The sequence below is a fragment of the Capsicum annuum genome, unplaced genomic scaffold (genome assembly GCF_002878395.1).
Source record: "Capsicum annuum cultivar UCD-10X-F1 unplaced genomic scaffold, UCD10Xv1.1 ctg4975, whole genome shotgun sequence".
NCBI classification, from domain to species: domain Eukaryota; kingdom Viridiplantae; phylum Streptophyta; class Magnoliopsida; order Solanales; family Solanaceae; genus Capsicum; species Capsicum annuum.
Window position 1 is genome coordinate 21,603 of NW_025857564.1, and position 24,329 is coordinate 45,931.

General features: G+C 35.9%; 1 pseudogene; it reads left to right on the top strand.

The window, feature by feature from the left end:
* The first annotated feature begins 5,016 nt into the window (after positions 1 to 5,016).
* The window catches only part of LOC107865369, a 47,157-nt pseudogene continuing 27,844 nt past the window's right edge, over positions 5,017 to 24,329 (top strand).

Here is a 24,329-nt window from a genome sequence, read left to right on the forward strand (position 1 = left end):
CTCCCACATTGGTAGAAGGCAAGAAATAAATCTCTATCCTTTCCTATAAATACTTTTCTCTCACATTGATGGAAAAAGCAAAAAAATACCCCATTCTCTCTTATAAATACTACCACTACTTTGGTAGAGAGAGGAGGAGAAAAGGAAGAAAAAAAAGAGGTTAGAAAGGTGAAAAAAATCCTTTTGAGCAAAATAGTTATTTTTATTTAGTAAAAATTTTGTTTCATAGAGTTGGTCGGCTAATCAAAATTTTTGAGTTGCCAGCGACGTTTTTCGGTGGTAGTTGATTCCGACGAAGCTTGTAGTCTCGTTTTGCTGCCCCCCAAAAGGTAAACACACCTTTTTTTATTTTAGTTTTTATTATTTGTTTCTTCTTCATATTTTTTTCTTCTTCGTAGTTCGTAGATATAATTTTGTTTGCTGGGATTGTATGTTGTAGATGGCCTTGAAGGCCCTAGGACGTTGTGATATCGGTATTCTAATTATTTTCATGTCCATGATATAAAAATGAGCTAGCAATAGTTGTATGTGCCTTTTTTGACTTTATTCTTTAATTATTTTACATAAAGTTTCAATCTTTGCTTAAAAGATGTATTTTTGCTTTGTTTAAACTCATTGTTGTTGGATATATTTGTTTTTAGTATGTAAAGTTATTTTCTTTATGTTTAAAAGAATAGTTAATGTTGAATGTTTTGCCTTTTCGCCTTATTCTTTGATTATTTTGGATAAAGTTTAGATCTTTACTTGAAAAGACATACCCATGTCTTGTTTAAACTCATTGTTGGTAGATATATTTATTTTTAGCATGTAAAGTTGTTTCCTTTATGTTGAAAAGAATAGATAATATTGATTGTTTCTCCTTTTTTTCACTTCATTCTTTGATTATTTTGGATAAATTTTAGATCTTTACTTGAAAAATAATACTCATGTCTTGTTTAAACTTATTGTTGGTAGATATATTTTTTTAGCAAGTAAAGTTGTTTATTTTATATTGGAAAAATAGTTATTATTATTTGTTGCGCCTTAATAAAAATAGTAATTAGTTAAGTCAAGAATTTGTCATTTGCTTACTAATTATTTTAATGGATTTCAAAACCCTCATATAAGATATGAAGTGCTACCTTTATTTTTCATCCAAGATGTTTATTCTTTTTTGTTCGCATGTTGTCTTTTCAAAATGATAAGAAAGTTCAAACTTTCGCAGCTAACAAAAATTATTTGGATATTTTTGTCTCATGCATAGTATGATTGTGAAACGATATTTCACTTTTAGAAATGCTAAACTTTTATTCTTATTTTCTTACTACGGATTGTTATATGTTCTCTTTGTGTGTGTAAGGACTTGATTCATGTCTCTCTTTTATTCATAATGTCAAAAGAGAATCAACGACGTCTTAGAAATATAAACCATAGGTCGTTACGCATTTTTCCATTAAATGTTAATTGTGATTTAGATGTATGAATTTTCGTTAATGTCGCCTTAATTGAGATTTAGGATTCTCTTGCTTGAAAAGTTGAGCTTTATTTTCTTTTGTTATATGGATTAGTATCTATGTTTGTTATATTTTAGAAGTCATGAGTATTTTCCTTATTGCCTCAACCCTTTACTTTCGCAAGCTTACGTTGTTTGTTTCTTGTGTTAATTCATTGAATATGACCTTCTTCCTTTTACCTTTATTCATTCTTGTATGAACATAAATCATGAGGTATGTAAGTGGGTGTCTTTGCTTTGCATTTTATTTGTTGACTCTCACTCTTGTGCAAGTGTGCTTATCAATGTCATTCAAAAATTGGTTTTTTGATATTTTCTTTTGCTTTGAAATATGTCACTTTTATGCCTTGAACGTATATTAATTTCTTTATCTTTTCTTTGCATGCAAAAAATGTCTCGAGTCCAATTAGACTCCTCTCCTCTTGCATTTCATAATGGTTAAATGAGGCTCACCCCTTCGAGTCATGTTCGAAGTTTAAACCCAAGGTCCACTACATGGCGTGCGGATTCTTGAAGATAGACGAAGAAGGAAAGTGGGTCAAAACCCATTGATGAGGTCACTAAGAGACTTGAAAAGTCTCAATTTTTATTATTGTCTTCTTTTTATTTATTATTTACTCATTTATTTATTCATTCATTTCGACCTCAAAGACAAAGTTTTATTTAATACAGGTGGAGCAAGACTCGAGCCAAAGGCTCGAAAAATAGTTCAGGATAGGTGAAATAGGTCGGAAGCCCAACTACACTAGGACAGGTCTCGTTGGTTTGGGTCCAATGGCCTAAATCCTTTACTTTTTCCTCCCTTCCCCTTTTATGTGTTTATTTGTTTATTAGTTTTCTTTAGACTAAGTTAAAATCCCTACTAAGTCGCCTAAATCTATTTTACACGTCTTTTTTTTGAAAAAAATCAAATCACTATTTCAACAAATTAATCTTTTCAAAGTTAATCAAAAGATGATTTTCAAACAGTCCGGATAACCGCAAGTTAGCGGACGTTTTAGGTGCCTAACACCTTCCTAAAATGTTAATAGGAATCGCTTATCTAGAATCTCTATCTTAAAACGATTTTTTCTGTTTTGAATCGTTTGAAGTAACTCTCTAAAGTTTTCTTAATTCCTTTTCAAAATTAAGTGACGACTCTCAAAAAGTCAAAATTTCCGCAAAATAAAAATGGTGACTCTGCTGAGGATCTTTAACTAGGTTCTAACCAAATGATTGATTTTGTCTTTTGATTAACTGTTTATGTGTTCCGATTATGTAAAGTTTAATTATCGCATCTCATGGCATATTCCTGCATCTTATAAACTATTTTGGGGATTCGTGGATGTCCCGTCCCCTGTTGTTCAATTCCAAAATCTGTTGGAAATATGAACAGCTTATCAGCACGTGAGTCATCTAACGTTGTTCGTATTTTCAAACTCAAGCTGTCCACTTGAGAACCAATGTTCAAACCCACTCTAAACACCTAGGATAGAAGAAAAGCAAAACCTTATTTTAGGCATGAGCCTAGGACGACCCAATACCCGAGCGCGGTATTAGGCCCATTAAAATACCTGACCTACATCTATTGACCCCGAGTCAATTATAGACGAACCATATTTCTGTGTTGAAGAAAATATATGCCTGTCTAATTCAATCCATTATCCTCTGGGCGTCAGGAAAAAAGCTTAATTTGCTTACTTTCGTAAGAAGAATTGAAGCAAGTTAAGCAAGAAATTGATCAATTTGGGAGATTGCATCTAAGGCACAATTTGAGCATCGACGGATGTCATCAATATGATAAGTGGACAAATCTAAGAAGGCAAAGGCAGATGAAGGAGCCTCCAGTAGTTAGTTTTTCTATTTCCCATGCGCGGGAACTTATCCTTTTTCATGTTATTTCCCTTTTTCCCCAAAGATTGTATCCGTCTTTTGTTATCGTTTGTACCCATTTATGCCCATTTCGTGTCTACATAAGTTGGGGGATAATGGTTTGACTTTAGGGAAGCATATACTTTCTTCAAAAATCGTTAGGCCTGAAGTCAAAAAGGGTCACCCCAGTTAGGATACCTATTATTATAAGGTTTTGTGTGGTTATGGTGTTTGTTTAGATCAAAGGCAAGTTTATCCGATATGCTCCTATGGATGAATTTTTCTAGGACTCAAACAATTCTATATGGTTATTTTTTGTCAAATATTTTGCATTACTTATCACATACGGAAACTAACATATCCGCCTTTGAGTTGTTTTACTTTACAGATAATAGAAATTACTTCATGTTGATATAAGCTGGCAGAACATCCCCACTTCACCTGATCAAAAGTGTACAAAATCTCATCCTCTGACCATCATTCAAAAATGACAGGAAATAACGAGGAAAGCACCCTGACTATTCGGGACAATGTGGCAGCGAAATAGAATGAGATGATTACGGAACTTGCAAGAAAGTTAGAAATTCTTCAGGAACAATTAAATTGCACTCGGGATTTTGCTAACTTGTCCATCACCGTCAATGCCTCTACTCCGGCGGGACATGGGACTCCACTCCAAATACCTCCCCTTAGTACCCCTATTCTCTAGGACCAACTAACTAATGTATCATCCGGCTCCGCTCCTCCATTTGTCCAAAATACTAATCGTGAAAATAATCCAGACGCCTACCATCCATAAAATCGATCTGCAACCCCACAGAACCTGTCTTCGAATCCATTCCCAAATCCTCAAAACACATTCTCAAATCAACAAAACGCATTCCCAAATCCGCAAAATTTACTAGCAAATCCACAAAATACGACAAACCTACCTTCGAATCCACCAAATTCATTTCAAAATCTACAAAATCCCTCTTATATTCCACCAAACTACTTACAAGTCCCATATAACATTCCCAATTTCCAAAATGTTCTCCCCACTTACCAACTAAATTCCCTTCATCTGCAAAATCAAGCCTTCCTTCCAAATCCCTCTCAAGCCATTTTATCCATTGATATTTATGAACCCCTTCCTAACCCCGAGATAGCCCATTACGAGGAGAAAGAGAAGGAATGGAGGTCCCAGCATAAAAGAAATTTACTAGCCATGCAAGAAGAGATCATGAGGATCAAAGATTCTCACGGGGCCAAGGACCACGACGGTTTGGGGTATGATGATTTGTGTGTTCACCCAGGAGTAGACCTATCAGAAGGATACAAGGTCCCTAAGTTTGAGATGTTTCACTGTACCAAAAATCCAATGGCCCATCTAAGAAGGTACTGTGAGCAACTAGTAGGGATAGGGAAAAACAAGGCATTATTAATGCGCCTATTCAGTCGAAGTTTGAATGGTGAAGCCTTGGAGTGGTTCATGTCTCAGGAGCCCAAAAGGTGGACTGGTTGGAAGTCATTGGCCAAGAGTTTCCTTGACCAATTCGCATTCAACATTGAAATAGTCCCTGATCGGTATTCACTAGATCGGATTAAACAAAAAAGCATTGAGAGTTTTTGAGATTATGCTTTCATTGGAGGAAAGAAGCTGCCAAAGTGTAGCCCCCCATGAGGAGGATAAAATGGTATCCGTGTTCTCTCACGCTCAAGAACGAGAATATTATACCAGGATGGTGTCCGCTGTTAGAGCGACCTTTGCAGATTTGGTAAAAATAGGAGAATCATTAGGGGAAGGTATTCGGACAGGAAAAATTGCAAAAACCCCGACATTATCTGGAACTACCATGTTTTCTAAGAAGAAGAAAGAAGAGGTAGGTGGGGTTTCTGCCAATTCTGTTACAAAATTAAAATAGCGGTTCAACTCTAGAAATGTTTTATTTTCCCTGCCATCACCTAACCTTCCGTACGCATTCTACGTTTACCCCCAATACCAAACTACACTCCCAAACATCCCACCATCATACCAAACTTCACAGCCAAATATCTTTCCCCAATACCCATTTCCACCTCTAAATTATTAGTCTCATTTCCAAAATACTACCCCAAATAGCCGAGTAAATTTCCAAATACCTCTAAATTACCACCAAGTACCCCCTCCTAAAAACCTAATCTCGTATAACTCCCAGCGTCCAAACCACAAAAAGAAACCTCCCCGAAACTTCACCCCACTAGCTAAAATTTGCACCCAATTGTTTGAAAGATTGAAGAATGCTGGTCATTTGAAACCAATACAGTCAAAGCCTATCAATTCTAGCTCCCAATTTCATCACCCTGATCAAAATTATGCCTATCATTCAGGGGAAGCAGGGCATAGTACCGAGGACTGCCTTATCTTGAAATATAGAATCCAAGATCTGATTGGTCAAAAGGTCGTCACGCTCTAGGCACCTACTCCAAATGTTAGCAGTAATCCGATGCCTAACCATGGGGGATTTTGTGATTTGGATGTGGTTTGGTTGCTTACTTTGTCACTTGAAAATAGTTAAGTGAAGGGACTTTAAAGGGGATTTGGTGTTTTTAATGTGGTTTGGTTGGTGACTTAGTTATTTGAAAATGGTTAAGTGTATGGACTTTAAAGGGAATTTTGTGTTTTAAATGTGGTTTTTGTTTTGAAACTAAGTCACCTAAAAATGATAAAGTGCAGGGACTTTCAAGAGGATTTTTTATTTTGAATGTTGTTTGGTTGGTGACTTAGTTACATAAAAATGGTTAAATGTAGGGACTTTAAAGAGGATTATATGTTGTGAATGTGGTTTTGTTTGTGACTTAGTTACTTGAAATTGACAAGTGTAGTGACTTTGAAGGAGATTTTATGTATTGAATGTGGTTTTGTTTTTATACTTAGTCACTTGAAAATGGTTAATTATAGAGTCTTTAAAGAGTATTTTTTGTTTTTGATGTGGTTTTCATTTGATACTTACTCATTCGAAAATGATTAAGTTTAGGGACTTTAAAAAGGATTTTTTGTTTTGAATATGGTTTTATTGGTGACTTAGTTACTTGAAACTGATAATTATAGGGAATTTAAATGAGATTTGCTATTTTGAATGTGGTTTTGTTTTGATACTTAGTCACTTGAAAATGGTTAAGTGTAGGGACTTTAAAGGAGATTTTGTGTTTTGAATGTGGTTTGGTTGGTGACTTAGTCACTTGAAAATGGAAATGTGTATTAACTTTAAAGGGTATTTTTATTTTGAATGTGGTTTTGTTATGATACTTAGTCAATTGAAAATGGTTAAGTGTATGGACTTTAAAAGGAATTTTTTGTTTAGAATATTGTTTTGTTGGTGACTTAGTTACTGGAAAATGCTTAAGTATTGGGACTTTAAATGAGATTTTATGTTTTGAATGTTGTTTTATTTTGATACTTAGTCACTTGAAAATTGTTTACTGTAGAGACTTTAAAGGGGATTTTTTTTTTTGAAAAGTTTTTCTTTTGATACTTACTCATTCAAAAATGATTAAGTTTAGGGATTTTAAAGAGTATTTTTTATTTTGAATGTGGTTTTGTTGGTGACTTAATTACTTGAAATTGATAAGTGTAGGGACTTTAAAGGAGATTTGTGTTTTGAATGTGGTTTGTTTGGTGAGTTAGTCACTTGAAGATGGAAATGTGTAGGGTCTTTAATGGGGAAAATGTGGTTGGAAAGTGGTTCAGTTGATAAGTTTCTTACCAAAAACTGGTTAAGTGTATGAACTTTAAAGAGGATTTTTTGTTTTGAATCTGGTTTGATTAGTGACTTAGTTACTTTAAAATGGTTGATTGTAGGGACTTTAAAGGGAATTTTGTGTTCTGAATGTGGTTTGGTTTTGATATGTAGTAACTTGAAAATCATTAAGATTAGGTTATTTAAAGAGAATTTTTTGTTTTGAATGTTGTTTCGTTGGTGACTTAGTTACTTGAAAATGGTTAAGTGTAGGGACTTAAAATGAGATTTTGTGTTTTGAATGCGGTTTGGTTGGTGACTTAGTCACATAAAAATGGCTAAGTATAGGAACTTTAATGAGATTTTGTGTTTTAAATGTTGTTTGGTTGGTGACCTAGTTACTTGAAAATGGTTAAGTGTAAGGAATTTAAAGGGGATATTGTGCTTTGACTTTTGTTTTGTTTTGATACTTAGTCACTTGAAAATGTTAAAGTGTAGGGACTTTAAAGGAGATTTTTTGTTTTGAATGTGGTTTTATTTTAGTACTTAGTCACTTGAAAATAGTTAAATGTACTGACTTTAAAGGAAATTTTTTGTTTTGAATGTGGTTTGGTTGGTGACTTAGTTACAGGAAAATGGTTAAGTGTAGGGACTTTAAAGGAGATTTTGTTTTTTGAATATGGTTTGTTAGTTGGTTATTTAATTACTTGAAACTTATAAATAAAGGGACTTTAAAAGGGTTTCATTCTGAATATGGTTTTATTTTGATACATAGTCACTTGAAAATGGTTAAGTATAGGGACTTTAAAGGGAATTTTTAAATTTAGAATGTGATTTTGTTATGATACTAAGTCATTTGAAATTAGTTAAATTTAGGGAATTTAAAGAGGATTTTCTTTTTTGAATGTGGTTTGGTTGGTGACTTAGTTACTTGAAAATGGTTAAGTGTAAGGACTTTAAGAAGGATTTTGTGTTTTAAATGTGGTTTGTTTAGAGATTTAGTCACATGAAAATGGTAAAGCATAGGGACTTTAAAGGGGATTATGTTTTATGAATATGATTTGGTTGGTGACTTAGTTACTTAAATATGGTTAAGTGTAGGGACTTTTAAGGGTATTTTGTTTTTAGAATGTGGTTTTATTTTGATACTTAGTCACTTGAAAATGGTTAATTGTAGTTACTTTAAAGTGCCTTTTTTATTTTGAATGTGGTTTCGTTGGTGACTTAGTTACTTGAAAATGGTTAAGTGTAGGGACTTAAAATGAGATTTTGTGTTTTGAATGCGGTTTGGTTGGTGACTTAGTCACATAAAAATGGCTAAGTATTGGGACTTTAATGAGATTTTGTGTTTTGAATGTTGTTTGGTTGGTGACCTAGTTACATGAAAATGGTTAAGTGTAAGGAATTTAAAGGGGATATTGTGTTTTGACTTTTGTTTTGTTTTGATACTTAGTCACTTGAAAATGTTAAAGTGTAGGGACTTTAAGGAGATTTTTTGTTTTGAATGTGGTTTTATTTTAATGCTTAGTCACTTGAAAATAGTTAAATGTACTGACTTTAAAGGAAATTTTTTGTTTTGAATGTGGTTTGGTTGGTGACTTAGTTACAGGAAAATGATTAAGTGTAGGGACTTTAAAGGAGATTTTGTATTTTGAATGTGGTTTGTTAGTTGGTTATTTAATTACTTGAAACTTATAAATAAAGGGACTTTAAAAGGGTTTCATTCTGAATATGGTTTTGTTTTGATACATAGTCACTTGAAAATGGATAAGTGTAGGGACTTTAAAGGGAATTTTTTAATTTAGAATATGATTTTGTTATGATACTAAGTCATTTGAAATTAGTTAAATTTAGGGACTTTAACTAGGATTTTTTTTTTGAATGTGGTTTGGTTGGTGCTTAGTTACTTGAAAATGGCTAAGTGTAAGGACTTTAAGAAGGATTTTGTGTTTTGAATGTGGTTTGTTTAGAGATTTAGTCACATGAAAATGGTAAAGCATAGGGACTTTAAAGGGGATTATGTTTTATGAATATGGTTTGGTTGGTGACTTAGTTACTTAAATATGGTTAAGTGTAGGGACTTTTAAGGGTATTTTGTTTTTAGAATGTGGTTTTATTTTGATACTTAGTCACTTGAAAATGGTTAATTGTAGTTACTTTAAAGTGCCTTTTTTATTTTGAATGTGGGCATGTTTTGATATTTAGTCACTTGAAAATTTTAAAGTGTAAGGACTTTAAAGGGGATTATGTTTTGTGAATTTGGTTTAGTTGGTGACTTAGTTACTTAAAGATCGTTAAGTGTATGGACTTTAAAGGAAATTTGGTATTTTGAATGTGGTTTTCTTTTAATACTTAGTCACTTGAAAATGGTTAATTTTAGGTACTTTAATGGGGCTTTTTTATTTTGAATGTGGGTTTGTTTTGATATTTAGTTACTTGAAAATGGTTAAATGTAGGGACTTTAAAGGGAATTTTTTGTTTTGAATGTTGTTTGGTTGGCGGTTAGTTACTTGGACATGGTTAAGTGTAAGGACTTTAAAGGGGATTTTGTGTTTTGAATGTGGTTTTGTTTTGATACTTAGTAACTTGAAAATTGTGAAGTGTAGAGTGTTTAAAGGTGATTTTTTGTTTTGAATGTGGTATGATTTTCATACTTAGTCACTTTAAAATGGTAAAGTATAGGGACTTTTAAGGAGGATTTTTTGTTTTGAATGTGGTGTGGTTGGTGACTTAGTTACATGACAATGGTTAAGTATAGGGACTTTAAAGAGAATTTTGTGTATTGAATGTGGTTTGGTTGGTGACATAGTTACTTGAAACTAATAAGTGTAGGGACTTTAAAGGGGATTTTGTATTTTGAATATTGTTTAATGTAGATACTTAGTCACTTGAAAATGGTAAAGTGTAGAGACTTTAGAGGGGATTTTTGAGTTTGAATGTGGTTTGGTTGGTGATTGTCACTTGAAAATGGTTAATTGCTGGGACTTTAAAAGGGATTTTGTGCTTTGAATGTAGTTTGTTTGGTGAGTTAGCCACTTTAAAATGTATATGTGCAGGGACTTTAAAGGAGATTTTGTGTTTGAATGTAGTTTTGTTAGTGACTTTGTTACTATAAAATGGTAAAATGCAAGGACTTTAAAGGGGATTTTTTGTGGTGAATGAGGTTTGGTTTTGGTACATAGTCACTTGAAAAAGGTTAAGTTTAGAAATTTTTAAGGAGATTTTTTTTTTTTGAGTGTGCTTTTGTTTTGATACTTAGTCACCAAAAAATGTTCAAGTGCAGGGACTTTAAAGGAGATTTTTTGTTTTAAATGTGGTTTGATTGGTGACTTAGTTACTTGAAAATGGAAAAGTGTAGGGAATTTAATGTGGATTTTGTGTATTCAATGTGGTTTGGTTATGATACTTAGTCACTTGAATATGGTTGAGTGTAGGGACTTGAAAGGAGATTTTTTGTTTTGAATGTAGTTTGGTTTTACAGTTACTCACTTGAAAATGGTTAAGGGTAATGACTTTAAAGAGGATTTTTTGTTTTAAATGTGGTTTAGTTTTGATAGTTAGTCACTTGAAAATAGTTAAGTGAAGCGACTTTAAAGGGTATTTTTTGTTTTGAATGTTATTTTGGTAGGTGACTTAGTTACTTGAAAAATGTTAAGTGTAGGGACTTTAAGGGCGATTTTTTTTTTTTGAATGAGGTTTGGTTTTGATTCCTTGTCACTTGAAAATGGTTATGTGGAGGGACTTTAAGGGGGATTTTGCGTTTGTAATGTGGTTTGGTTGGTGACCTAGTTGTTAGAAAATTGTTAAGTATAGGGAATTTAAAGGGGATTTTGTGTTTTAAATATGGTTTTATTTTCATACTTAGTCATTTGAAAATGAATAAGTGTATAGAATTTAAAGGGGATTTTTTTCTTTTTATATGGTTTTGTTTTGATACTTAGTTGAATGAAAATGGTTAAGTATAGGGACTTTAAAGGGGATTTTTTGTTTTGAATGTGGTTAGGTTAGTGACTTAGTTACTTGAAAATGGTAAAGTGTAGGGACTTTAAAGAGGATTTTGTGTTTTGAAAGTGGTGTGGTTTTAATAATTAGTCACTTGAAAATGGTTAAGTGTAGGGACTTTTAAGAGGATTTTATGTTTTTAATGTGGTTTTGTTGGTGACTTAGTTATTTGAAAATGGTTAAGTGTAGGGACTTTAAAGGGGATTTTGTATTGAGAATGTGGTTTGGTTTTGATACTTAGTCACTTGAAAATGGTTAAGTATAGGGACTTTAAAAGGGATTTTTTCTTTTAAATGTTGTTTGGTTGGTGACTTAGTTACTTGAAAATAGTTAAGTGTAGCAACTTTATATGAGATTTGGGAAGTGGAGATGTTGAGGCGGCTTGTGACTTAGTCCTCCCACCCCCCAACCCCCCGCATTTCCTCCAGCAGAAGGACAATCTCTCTAAAGGTGACCCATTTTGCCACAAGTAGCAGTTTTTTCCCTCAAACCAGCACTTCCCTAGATGATTCCATCCGCAAACCTCGTACCATGGATATGTACGACATTGTTGGTCCACACTTCCCTGAGACTATGTACCTAGAGCTTTGGATCCATGAGGAGTCTGAAAACTCTGAGTTTGTCTGTCTGTCGGTGGTCTGGGTGCTGGGGCGCTGGCTGCTGACTGTGCATTATTCCAAAACTTCATCTTCTTCGACCACATATTACCCCAGTTACCACTCTGCAGCTGACTCTGGTGCTGGTCTGCAGATCTAGCTCTCTTAGCCTATCTATCTTTCTCTTTCATCTGCTGCATATGAATGGTCAGTTAAGCAAAGTCTAACTCCTTATTCAACACAGCCCTCTAGCACTCAAGTACCAGGTTAGCAGCACGGCTAGATGCAAATTTCCTTATCTGGGCTCTCATATTACTAGTCAACTCTGGTGCATAGCGTGCTAGTTTATTAAACTTCAAAGAGTACTCCTGGACAGTCATACTGCCCTTCTTCAGATTCATAAACTCTTCCGCTTTGGTCTCCCTCAACTCTAGAGGAAAGAATCGATCAAGGAAAGGTTCCACAAATTCGCACCAAACTGTGGGCTCAGCACTCTCACCTTTTACATCTTCCCAGTCAGCATACCACTGATTTGCAACGTCCTTGAGCTGATGGGTTGTTAGTTCCACCCATTCAACCTCATCCACGTGCAATACCTTAAATATCTTTTCCATCTCATCCACGAACTCCTGTGGATCTTCCTCCACCTTGGTGCTAGTGAACTTAGGTGGGTTCATCTTCATAAAATGTCCGACCCTAGTAGCCTCAGATATAATAGATGTAGACCCAACATCTTCTGATCGTTGAGCCTGGTTAGCTACAACTGTGTCAGCATATAAATAGACCATCTGAATTCTGCGTTTGAAATATCTCCCTGAGCAGTTGGGGGACAGTTAACATTAGTCCACGGAGCCAGAGGTGGATTGGTCGGGACTGGAGGGACTCCTGGAGTAGGGAAAAATTCTATAGTGTGAGCCCTATTATGGGTCCGCATCCCATAGGTGGGACGGACCTCATCTGCCTGAGCATTCTACTCGATGATACAATGTGGAGGCATAACTGTGTTTCTGAAACACAAGTGATCATTGATTAGGGGACAGTTCAGACTCTGAAGCACGAACTAAATCACAAAGAAAGGAACCATTTTCTAAACTCCTATCAGCCTTCTACTTAAAAGTGTGGCACTCTATGTACACATAAATAGGACTCTACCCGACGTGATTTTGCAAACACCCTGGGACCATGAAACATGCTTTGATACCAAGTTTGTCATGACCCAAACCAGGGCCTGGCCGTAACGAGTATTTTGAACCATGAAGTGCCGAGATACCCCTATCTGTCTGGTAATCATGCACCTAATTCATATGATCAAAGTAATGCGCAAGAAATACAATAATTCAGAAACATGGTCATAACTATGAAAAGAAACAATAACAGGCAAATAAGTTTCCCCCAGCATCAATCAACCTCTAAACAACTGTCTGCGAAAATCTCTAACTAATGACTGGGTCAAGTACTGTATATAAACTGGGACAAGGCCCCCAGTTGACCCAAAGCTAATTATAAGCTAAAAGGACTACAGGACATAAGACCTTCGGAAACATAAAAGGATCACCACTTGTCTCTGCAACTCTGTCTAAATGATCTACTGATTCTCTTGACCCCTAGACTGGGCCTCTGAACCTGAGAGGTTGGAGAGGGGAGGGGGTCAGCACAAAAGTACTTGCATGCAGAGATGTCAAAACAAAAAATAATATTTTTTCTTTACAAAATATAGTTGAGAGCCAATATAAAGCAATTTCATATCAAATCATTTGAAAACACATAGGCATATGCAATAGTTTCTCAACAACAATGAAATGCAACTGACCTCGGTGGAATACCCTACATAATTTACACCAACTGTCAAACCTCGGTTGCCTCCGAGATTAGAGTATAAGTGAGGGAGAGACACACAAGACCACGAAGCAAGGTGTCTCGACCCAATGGTAGTGCCCAAGGTCACTTAGCCTGGGCTCCTACCTATAGTCCTAATTTAGGAATAACATCAAGTCAAGTACACAAGATCACATATCCTGGTACCAAATTTCTGTGTCGGTAAACACGGTTTCTAGTGATAAGTCCTTACGCTCAAACGCCTTCTTTGGGCATCCACCTATCTCATATAAAATTAATGCATTCAAATTTCATTTGATTCAATCACATATCATATTCTATATGGTATCATCATACCCAACTTGTAAGTCATCAATATCACATCCACATATGCATAATCATGTAAAAACCAAGGTGCTTCATCATTTACAAGTGGTGATCAATAATTATTTCAAATTCTTGCTCTTTTTTGTTGGTCACAATATGATATGGTGTATCAAGACACTATCATGGGAATTTGAAAGCAATTTATCAATCATATTTATCAAACTTCCATGGAAAATCTCAAATCACATATGCATGGTTTCAACCATTGAAGTATATAGGCAAACAATTCCCATGACATAAAGAAAAATGACTTAGAAATCATATTGAAAACAAGTTATTAGCATTTGATTGAAAACCCCCATTTAAAAGCATGCATGTTCATAAAAACTACACCCGTGAGATTTTAGGATAACCCTACGTACCTCGGTTACTATGAATATTAGATGCTTCTCTAAGCCTACGTTGAGAGTATTCCAAACATGCAATTTGTTCCTAAAACCCCCGATTGAATCTCGAGTTGCTTGGGTTTTTATTTTGAAACCCTAAGGAGAATCCTTGAGCACTTTCGATGAATGAAGGTGTATTTTGGGGTCCTTGGAACTAAATTTTGGGTTTTAGGGATAAGTAAGGGTGGAAAAGGACCATTTTGTCCCCAAAACAGAGTGTTTAAGTCACTAGAATTCTTTACATAGGCTCCGCCCATCCCATCGTCTATGTTTACATAGGTGCGGCCTAGGCTATCACCTATGTTTACATAGGCACCGCCTACGCTATTGCCTATACTTTCCAGTGGCCGCGGGAGATTGGTTAGGCGACGCATATCACTTTGAAAGGTCATAACTTCATGCTCAGGTGTCAGATTTTAGTAAAATTGGTATTGTTGGAGAACTAACTCGAAGACCTATTATTTGACACATAGTAGGCTCCCTAATTCGACATATACAGAGAGTTATAGTCGATGGAAGCTGACACAATTTATAATGCCTACTAAAACTTAGTCAATCAAAATAGTTTCAACTCGTCCTTGAGTTGAAGGACCTCTATAGTCTAAATTCAAGATTGAATGGATTCATATGCTACACAAATAATTAACAAGCCGTATTGGCATAGGATTTTATGGCATCAGGATTTATCAACACATCAGAATCATGGTCTATATTATAGCCCAAAATGAGGGGCGTTACACATATGTTGTATGAATTTCCCTTCCATACGTAAGATGTTGAGAACTATGCTAAGTGTGAAATCCCCTACTTATGATATGGTGAATTGTGGACTCCATTTTATGATCAAGTCAGTTATGTGTGTCAGTTTTCTTATATCGAGTCCTAGGGGTACTAGTACCCAAAAAATATAGCTGTGTTCCTAGAGCCATTTTACATTATCACAATAATATCAGTCAAGCCATGATCTATAGAACTCAGTCAGTCATGTGACTCAGGAAATCTCAGAAATGTCATGATCTTAATAAATTCTCAGATAGTAGCATTATTCTGGCAGTCAACGGAAGTCAGTTACTCAGTCCATATACAGCCAGATAAATCATGTTCAGTCTCTTCAGATGGGAGTAGAAGTTAGTACCGAGTAAACCCACTGATGGGATTTCACCTACCAGTTTAGGGTGTGATTCTTAGTAGTGATCCTTGTATTATAGAACTACGTAGCCAGCATAGGTTGAATCATCTTAAGCTGCTAGATTAGGGTTGATGAGGTAGCTTAACCTGTCAGTTTAGGGTTCCTACCGTTCTTATTCAAGTACCTGCCAGCTAAGGGTCAATCACAGCTGTCCATACTAGTGATACGGTATTGACACCCTTCCAATCGGGACAGAGATTGGACCCCAACCTAGCTATATATGTTATTGGGACATGTTGGTTAAGCAACTACCTCCTAAAGTTCCAGTCCCAGTCTCAATGAAAAAACTCAGATAGTTCTTTACATTTCAGTATACCAGGACTATCAGTTAAAGTCAATTCAGTTACAGTACGAAACTCAGGTAGTTCCATCAGATTCATGACTATCAGACATAGTCATCCATATTATCAAAATTTTAGAATCAGTCATGTTAGATAATAGTAAACCATGTATTAGAGTACAGATCCAGATATCATGTATTCATGATCTCAGTTACTAGGTATGTGTAACGCCCCGAAAAATGGATCCCAGAGCGTCACATAGTGCTTGAGGCTATGAGTAGCCCCAAATAACCCTTTAAGCCATTTTCATTCAGTTCAACACAAATCAACGGGGTTTTCATAAATAACCCTCAAATATCAATAGAGTAATCATCATCCAAGAAAAAAAGAATTTTAGAAAGATAACAAAATATGACTTATTGGTCGACTCCCAACATCTATAGTAGTCTGACAAGCCTCTAAGAAAATCAATAAAACCAGTGAGCCATTGAGACATGCCCCAACTGACTCATACTCCGTTATCAAATGTAAATAATTCCGTGAAACCAACATCAGACATCACGTCCTTGGAACATGAGGAATCACCACAACAGAGGATATAGAACAGCGTGCCTGAAGAATCACTGTCGAACCTGGAACTGAGCACCTAAACCTACATTCTGAGAAAATGCAGCCCACATCCAAAGATGTGGGTCAATACTATGGAAAGGAACTGAGTATATGGGGGTGTATGCAGTTGTATAAACGTCATCATCATAAATATTTTTAAGAAATATGCAGGATGTATGAAAGACTTACATAGCTCGAAGAAAATCATCAAAATCATGAGAGGATGAAATAAGTACAATAACACATGTGAGTCATCATATAATTTGTCAATCACTTTCAGTTCATCAAGAATATCAATTCTCATAATGTAAATATCATTTAAATCTTTTGAAAGAATAACTTTCACAATTCCACTTTCAAATTACTTCACCATTCACCATAGACACAAGGAAACACACACACTGGGAGATCCTATAACCGACATAAATAATGTGAGCTACATGGATTCCAACGTACAACCCACATTGGGGAGAGCCGTCCTATCCTTGCAATCGAAGTAGGACTATCGATATCAAATCCACACAAACTAGTGATCATTATATAAATAAGCCTAAGGCTCACTCCTACGGGGGCACGTAGTTCTAGGAATGTAAGGTCGTTTTATACCTCCAACTCGGTGGTAAAGATTTCTCTTGGAGTTAGCTCAGATCATTTCAAAGACAATCCACAACAAAACAGTTTCAGTAATATATAAATATACATTGGGGGCCATCATGCCTCCCATCTATCGAAATCAACCACATTGTGGATTTCTTTCACACTTTAGTTCAAATCAACTCCATTAAGACCGAAAGGTCAAATCATTCAAAATATGTCAAATATTCAACATCAACGTGCTTATAACACACACTTTCTAAAAAAACACAATTTCCAATGGGGATTCATGACACAAATATCAAAATCATGATAAATATCGTTCAAGATTTATGCTTTATATCTCCACACATGTAAATTCATCTTTCAAAATCATAAACATCAAGATTTCATAATAATCATCGTAAGATATGGTTTCATTCTTCAAATTCATAAAAATCAAATAAAAATCATGCCTTTGTAAAAAAAATTACTTTTGGGCACAAGAACGAAACAGAGTTTTTGTTCAAAAACCCCACACACCTTGAATGATGAACTTTAGATCAATACTCATTTTTGAGATGTTAATCGTGCCTTTGAATGATGGTTCTTGGAGTTCTTGAACTAGGAAGATGGAATCTTGATTAAATTTGCAGAATTAAAGGTGAACTTTGGAGGTTGTTGAAGTTGGATTTAGGAGCTTAGGGTTTTCTTTTTGAGGGAATTTGATGAAATATAACTTATAATGCTTCTAATAGGCTTTAATATAGGGTTTGGACAGATTTTGGGTGAGGGGGAATGACCAAAACGTCACTAAAAATCAAAAAAATTCTGGAATCTGTCCTTTGGTGGACTGTTTTGATAGTCTAAAGTAGATCAACCATAATGTTTTACTCCGATATCCAAATTGGATGAAACCAATTTCATTAGAAATAGGACTCTCATATATTTCTGTTGATATATAGTATCTCACCCAAAAGTTTACCCAAAAATTTACTTTTTATAGGCTGAAGTGGATCGACCATAACTTTTTACTTCGATAGAAAAATTGGATGAAACCAATTTCATTGGAGAGAGGACTCACAGATCTTTATATTGATATATAGTAAATCACCTAGATCATTATGTATAAGGAGTTACGATCATTTAAAGTTTGAAAAAAAATACGTCAGGCCTCAGTACTTTTTCCTGCAGGTTTTACTGTTCACTACTATTCATGGTTCGATTGGAACATTCATAACTCGTCGCTCGAGTGTCTGTTTTGGATGATCCATATATAGTTGGAAAGATTATTTCATACTCTACGCAATGGTGTGTTATAATCTAAGACATTACGCACAAAAAATTTATAATTCATTCTAGAGGATAGAACCCAACATGTTTACGCATAAAATTTCAATAAAAAATTTCCTGGGGTATTGCAGTATGCGTGATTGCACTCTCACATTCATATTAGTCAGTTATTTAACATTGGTCATGCATATAAACCCTTTTCCATTTAGCCTACCCCACTCATACACTCAGTACTTTCAGTTGTACTGACGTATTTGCGCTATGGTACTTTCTTTGAAGTCACACCATAGGTTCAGTGTCACGAGTTCCAAATCAGCAGTAGCAGTAGCATCCCAATACACAGAGTAGTAGTGTGTCCTCATCCATTCGAGGATGACATTATTTTATTTTATTCGTTATTTTAGTTCAGTTTTGCTCGACAAAGTTACTTGGAGACATGTTTCTTCAAATCATTATTTCAGACAGTATTTAGAGGCTTTCAGATTTAGTTCAGATTTGATTTAGACTTCAGTTGTTTTGGGTACTTGTCACCAATATGGATGTTATGTTTTGTTAGACACTTTATTCAGTTGAACCATTTGACCTATTGTTCATATCTTTCCATATTTTACATGTATATTTGCAGTGTACAGGTACAGATATCAGTCATTGGTTAGCTTATGGTCCTTCAGGGTCATAAGCATGGTGTAGTATTCTAGTTTAAAAAATTAGGGTTTTACAAACATGGTATCAGAGCCTAAGGTTCAATAGAGTCCTACGAAGTCTGAAAGCCGCATCTAGTAGAGTCTTGTGATAGGGTGTGTTGCACGCCATATTTATGTGCAAGAGGCTATAAGATATTTTAGGAATAATTTCCCCTCTTTCAGTATTCATGTTTGTGCTAGTGAGCATAATATCAAGTTAAACTCTCTATCTAATCTATTCTTCTCTTATTTCAGCATATGCCTCAAAAGAGAAGAAACCAGCTCACTCCTCAGCCCGAAGATCCTTTAAGAGAACATGCTTCTCAGGTAGAGTCTAAGTCTGATAAAGACCCTGAAGAATTCATTGACCAAGTCCAGAAGGTCAAAATCATCATGGAATTTACATCTTGTTAGAGTGTAGAGTTATCCACATACAAGTTACAGGATGTTGCTCACAATAGGTTCAAACAGTAGAAGTCCAAGAGGGTAGATGGTGTAGGTCCTATAGAGTGGGAGGAATTTGTTACGACTTTCTTAGATAGATTCTTTCCCCAAGAGCTGAGGGAGGCAAAAGTTCTGGTGTTCATCAACCTCAGGAAGGGAAATATGTCAATTAAAAAGTATTCGCTCAGATTTACTCAGCTAGCCAGATATGCCTCTCATATTGTTGCAGACAACAGGGCTAAGATAAGTAAGTTTGTGTCAGGAGTGAATGATAGAATGGTAAATGAGTGTAGGTCTACGATACTGAACAGTGATATAACTTTAGCTAGGCTCATGACCTATGCTTAGCAAATAGAGGAGCAGAAGATTAGGACTAGGGAGAGGCAAAACAAAAGAGCTAGATCATGCAGTTTTAGGTTTGCTCAACCCAAATTAGAAGAAGGAAACCATTCGCAGTTCTATCCTAAGCCAGTAGTTCCAGCTCCTTCCTCCACCAGTGCCCCAATGCTGAAATTCAAACATGACAACAGAGATTGAGCACCAGGATTTAAGTCTCAAGGAAGTGTCAGTAGTGCCCGACCAAATCCCTCATGTCAGACTTATGGTAAGAACCAAAAAGGTACCTATAGATCTGGTAGCGATGTTTGTTTTAATTGTGGCAATCCAGGCCACAGGATTAGAGAGTGTCCGCAATCAGGTCTACAGGGTTAGCGGAATCATTCTATAGCCCAGTTCGATCGCCCAAATCAACAGAGTGCCACTCAATGCCCAAATACACTCTATGCTCTTAAGACCCAAAAGGATCAGGAAAATTCTCCTGATGTCGTTACTGGTACGTTACAGATTTTCCATGTTCATGTTTACACTTTGCTAGATCCAGCTACATCCTTGTCTTTTGTTACTCCTAATATAGCAGGCAATTTCTGAATCAGTCCTGAAATTTTAGCAGAGCCCTTTTCAGTCTCTACCCAAGAGGGTAAAACCATCATAGCTCAGTGGGTATACAGGAACTTTTTTATGATGATATTTCACAAAGCCACGTCAGTAGATTTAGTTGAGTTAGAGATGACTGATTTTGATGTCATTCTTGGCATGGATTTTATTCATTCTTTCTATGCCAAAGTCAATTATAGAAATAGGATAGTTCAATTTCAGTTCCCGAATAAAGCTATCCTAGGGTGGAAGGGTAGTACTTCATCTTTTAGAGGTCAGCTTATTTCCTACCTTCGGGCAAGGAAAATGATTTCTAAGGGATATGTTTATCATCTCATTCATGTTAAAAACTCTGGTTCCAAATATCCTAGCTTTGAATTAATCCTAGTGGTTAACGAATATTCATATGTCTTTCCTGAAGATCTTCCAGGCATTCCTCTCGAAAGGGAAATAGACTTCGGCATTGACCTTATTCTAGATACTCAGCCTATTTCTATTTCTCCATATAGAATGGAACCAGCAGAACTCAAAGAACTAAAGGATTAGTTGAAGGATCTCTTAGATAAGATATTCATTAGACGAAGCATTTCCCCGTGGGGCGCAACAGTCTTATTCATGTGCAAGAAAGATGGTTCTCTCAGGATGTGTATTAATTACCATCAGCTCAACAAAGTTATGGTCATGAACAAGTATTCTCTTTCAAGAAAAAATGACTTGTTTGACCAACTTCAGGGTGCCAGTTATTTCTCCAAGATAGACCTTAGATCAGGCTATCATCAGCATAGAATTAGAGGATGTGACATCTTGAAGACAACTTTTTGTACTCGGTATGGTCACTTCAAATTTCTAGTTATGTCCTTTGGTCTTACCAATGCCCTAACAACTTTCATGGACTTGATAAATTGTGTGTTCAAGCAGTACTTGGACATGTGCATCATAGTCTTCATAAATGATATCCTGGTCTATTTCTGCACTAAGCTTCATCATTCAGACCATCTCAAAATTGTATTTCATACCCTCAAAGATCACTAGTTGTTCGCTAAATTTAGTACGTGTGAATTTTGGCTAAGATCAGTAGCATTTCTTAGCCATATTATTTCTGGTGATGATATTAGAGTAGATTCTCTGAAGACCAAAGTAGTAAGAAACTGGCCTCGCTCTGTCTCTCCATCAGATCTTAAGAGTTTCTTGGGATTGGCTAGCTATTACAGATGGTTTGTTGAGGGATTTTCTTTTATTGCATCCCCCATGTCCAGATTGACTTAGAGAAAGGTCAAATTTCAGTGGTCAGATTCTTGTGAGGAGTTTTCAAGAGTTGAAAACTCGACTCACCTCAGCTCCAGTTCTAGCTCTTCCAGATGGTTCAGATGGATTCGTAGTCTATTTTGATAAATACAGAGTGGGTTTAGGTTGGGTCCTCATGTAGCATGGTAAGGTCATAGCCTACACCTCCAGGAAGTTAAAGCCCATGAGAAGAATTATCCTACTCATGATCTTGAGTTAGCATCCATAGTATTTGCCTTGAAGATTTGGATGCATTATCTAAATGGAGTTCATGTAGATGTCTTCACAAATCATAAGAGTCTCCAATATGTCTTTTCTTGGAAAGATCTCAATCTTCGTAAGAGAAGATGGTTAGAGCTCTTGAAAGATTATGACATGAGTGCCCTTTATCATTCGAGTAAGGCCAACTTTATGGACAACACTCTCAGTAGACCCTCCATGGGTATTGTTTCTTACGTTGAGGATAGCAAGAAGAAAATAGCTCAGGAAATCTACCAAATTGCCAGACTAGGTGTTCATGTAGTCAATTCTTTAGAGGGTGGTGTATTTTTTTAGGATAGTTCAGAGTCATCTCTAGTTTCTGAGGTGAATGAAAAGCAAGACAGGGCTCCTAGCCTTGTCGAGATAAAAGAGACAGTTTAAAATTAGAAAGTAGAGGTTTTCTCCCAAGGGGGAGATGGTGTCATTCTTTGTCAGGGTCGTCTCTATGTTTCGAGTATATATGATTTAAAGCAGAAAATTCTTGTTGAAGCATGGTGTGTGATACTATATTCATCTAGGTCCACTAACATGTACCACGACCTATGGGAGATCTATTGGTGAAGTGGGATGAAGAGAGATATTGTAGAATTTATGGCTAAGTACCCAACATGTCAGCAAATTAAGATAGAGCATCAGAAATCTAGTGGTTCCATGCAGGAGTTTACCATTCCTAATTAGAAGTGGGAAGAAGTGAATATGAACTTTGTAAAGGGTTTGCCTCAAACTCGTCATCAGCATAATTCAATTTGGGTCCTTATAGATAGAGTGACCAAGTTAGCCCATTTCCTTCAAGTCCATACCTGTTATTCAGCCGAGGATTATACCAAATTCTATATTAGGGAGTTTGTCAGATTACACGGTGTTCTATTATCTATTATCTCAGACAGAGGTACCCAGTTCACCTCTTACTTTTAGAAAGCATTCCAAAAGGGCCTTGGTACCCAAGTTTATCTGAGTATAACTTTTCATCCTCAGACAGTTGGTCAAGAAGAAAGGACCATTTAGACTCTTGAAGATATGCTAAGGGCATGTGCAATTGATTTTAAGGGAAGTTAGGATGACCACTTCCCTTTGATTTAGTTTGCATACAATAAGATCTATCATTCTAGTATTAAAATGGCTCTATTCAAAGCTCTCTATCGTAGGAGGTGTAGATCTCCAATCGGGTGGTTCAAAGTTAATGAGCCCTTCGTCATAGGGCTTGACTTAGTAATCGACACCTTAGAGAAAATCCAATTAATCAGAGAAAGACATCGGGCTGATCAGAGCCAGCAGAAGTTGTATGCTGACATTCGTAGAAAGGATCTCTAGTTTGAGGTCAATGACTATATCTATATAAAGATCTCTCCCATGAAGGGAGTCATCCTTGTGTTCCAGAACTACGTAGCTAGCATAGGTTGAGACATCTTAACCTGCCAGATTAGGGTTGATGACATGGCTTAACCTGTCAGTTTATGGTTCCCACCGCTCTTATTCGAGCACCTGCCAGCTAAGGGTCACTCACAGCTGTCCTTACCAGTGGTGCGGTATTGACACCCTTCCAATCGTGGCAATGATTAGACCCCAACCTAGCTATATGAATTATTGGGGCATGGCGGTTAAGAAACTACCTCCCATAATTTTAGTCCTAGTCTCAGTAAAAGAACATAGATAGTTCATCAGATTTTAGTATACAGTCAATTCAATTATAGTATGGAACTCAGGTAGTTCCATCAGATTTAGGACTGTCAGACACAGTCATCCATGTTATCAAAATTTTAGTATCATTCATGTTAGATAACAGTAAACCATGTATTAGCATACAAATCCATATATCACATATTCACGATCTCAGTTACTATGTATGCATGCTTGCACTCTTACGTTCATATTAGTCAGTTAGTTCGCATTGCTTATGTATGTAAATCCTTTTGTATTTAGCCTACCCCACTTGTATACTCAGTACTTTCAGTTGTACTGACGCATTTACACTATGGTGCTTTCTTTTATGTTACACCATAGGTTCAGAGTCAGGAGTTCCATAGTAGGAGTAGAAATAGCATCCCAGTACACAGAGTGGTAGTGAGTCCTCATCCATCCGAGGATGATATTATTTTATTTCATTTGTTATTTCAGTTAAGTTTTTCTAGACGGAGTTAGTTGGAGAAATGTTCCTTCAAATCCTTATTTTAGACAGTATTCAGAGGCTTTCAGATTTAGTACAGATTTGATTCAGACTTCACTTGTTTTGGGTATTTGTCACCCATAAGGATGTTATATTTTGTGAGACACTTTATTTAATTGAACCTTATGTCCTATTGTTAGTGTTTTTTTTTGTATTTGACACGTATATTATGCATTGCATGGGTATAGATATTAGTCATGGGTTTGTTTGTGGTCCTTCGAGGTCATAAGCACCGTCTAGTATTCTGATTCAGAAAATTGGGGGTTACACTTTAAAGGAAACTTTGCATTTAGAATGTGGTTTAGTTGGTGATTTAGTTACTTGAAACTGATAAGTATAGTGACTTTAAAGGGGATTTTGTGTTTTGAATATGGTTTTGTTTTAATAA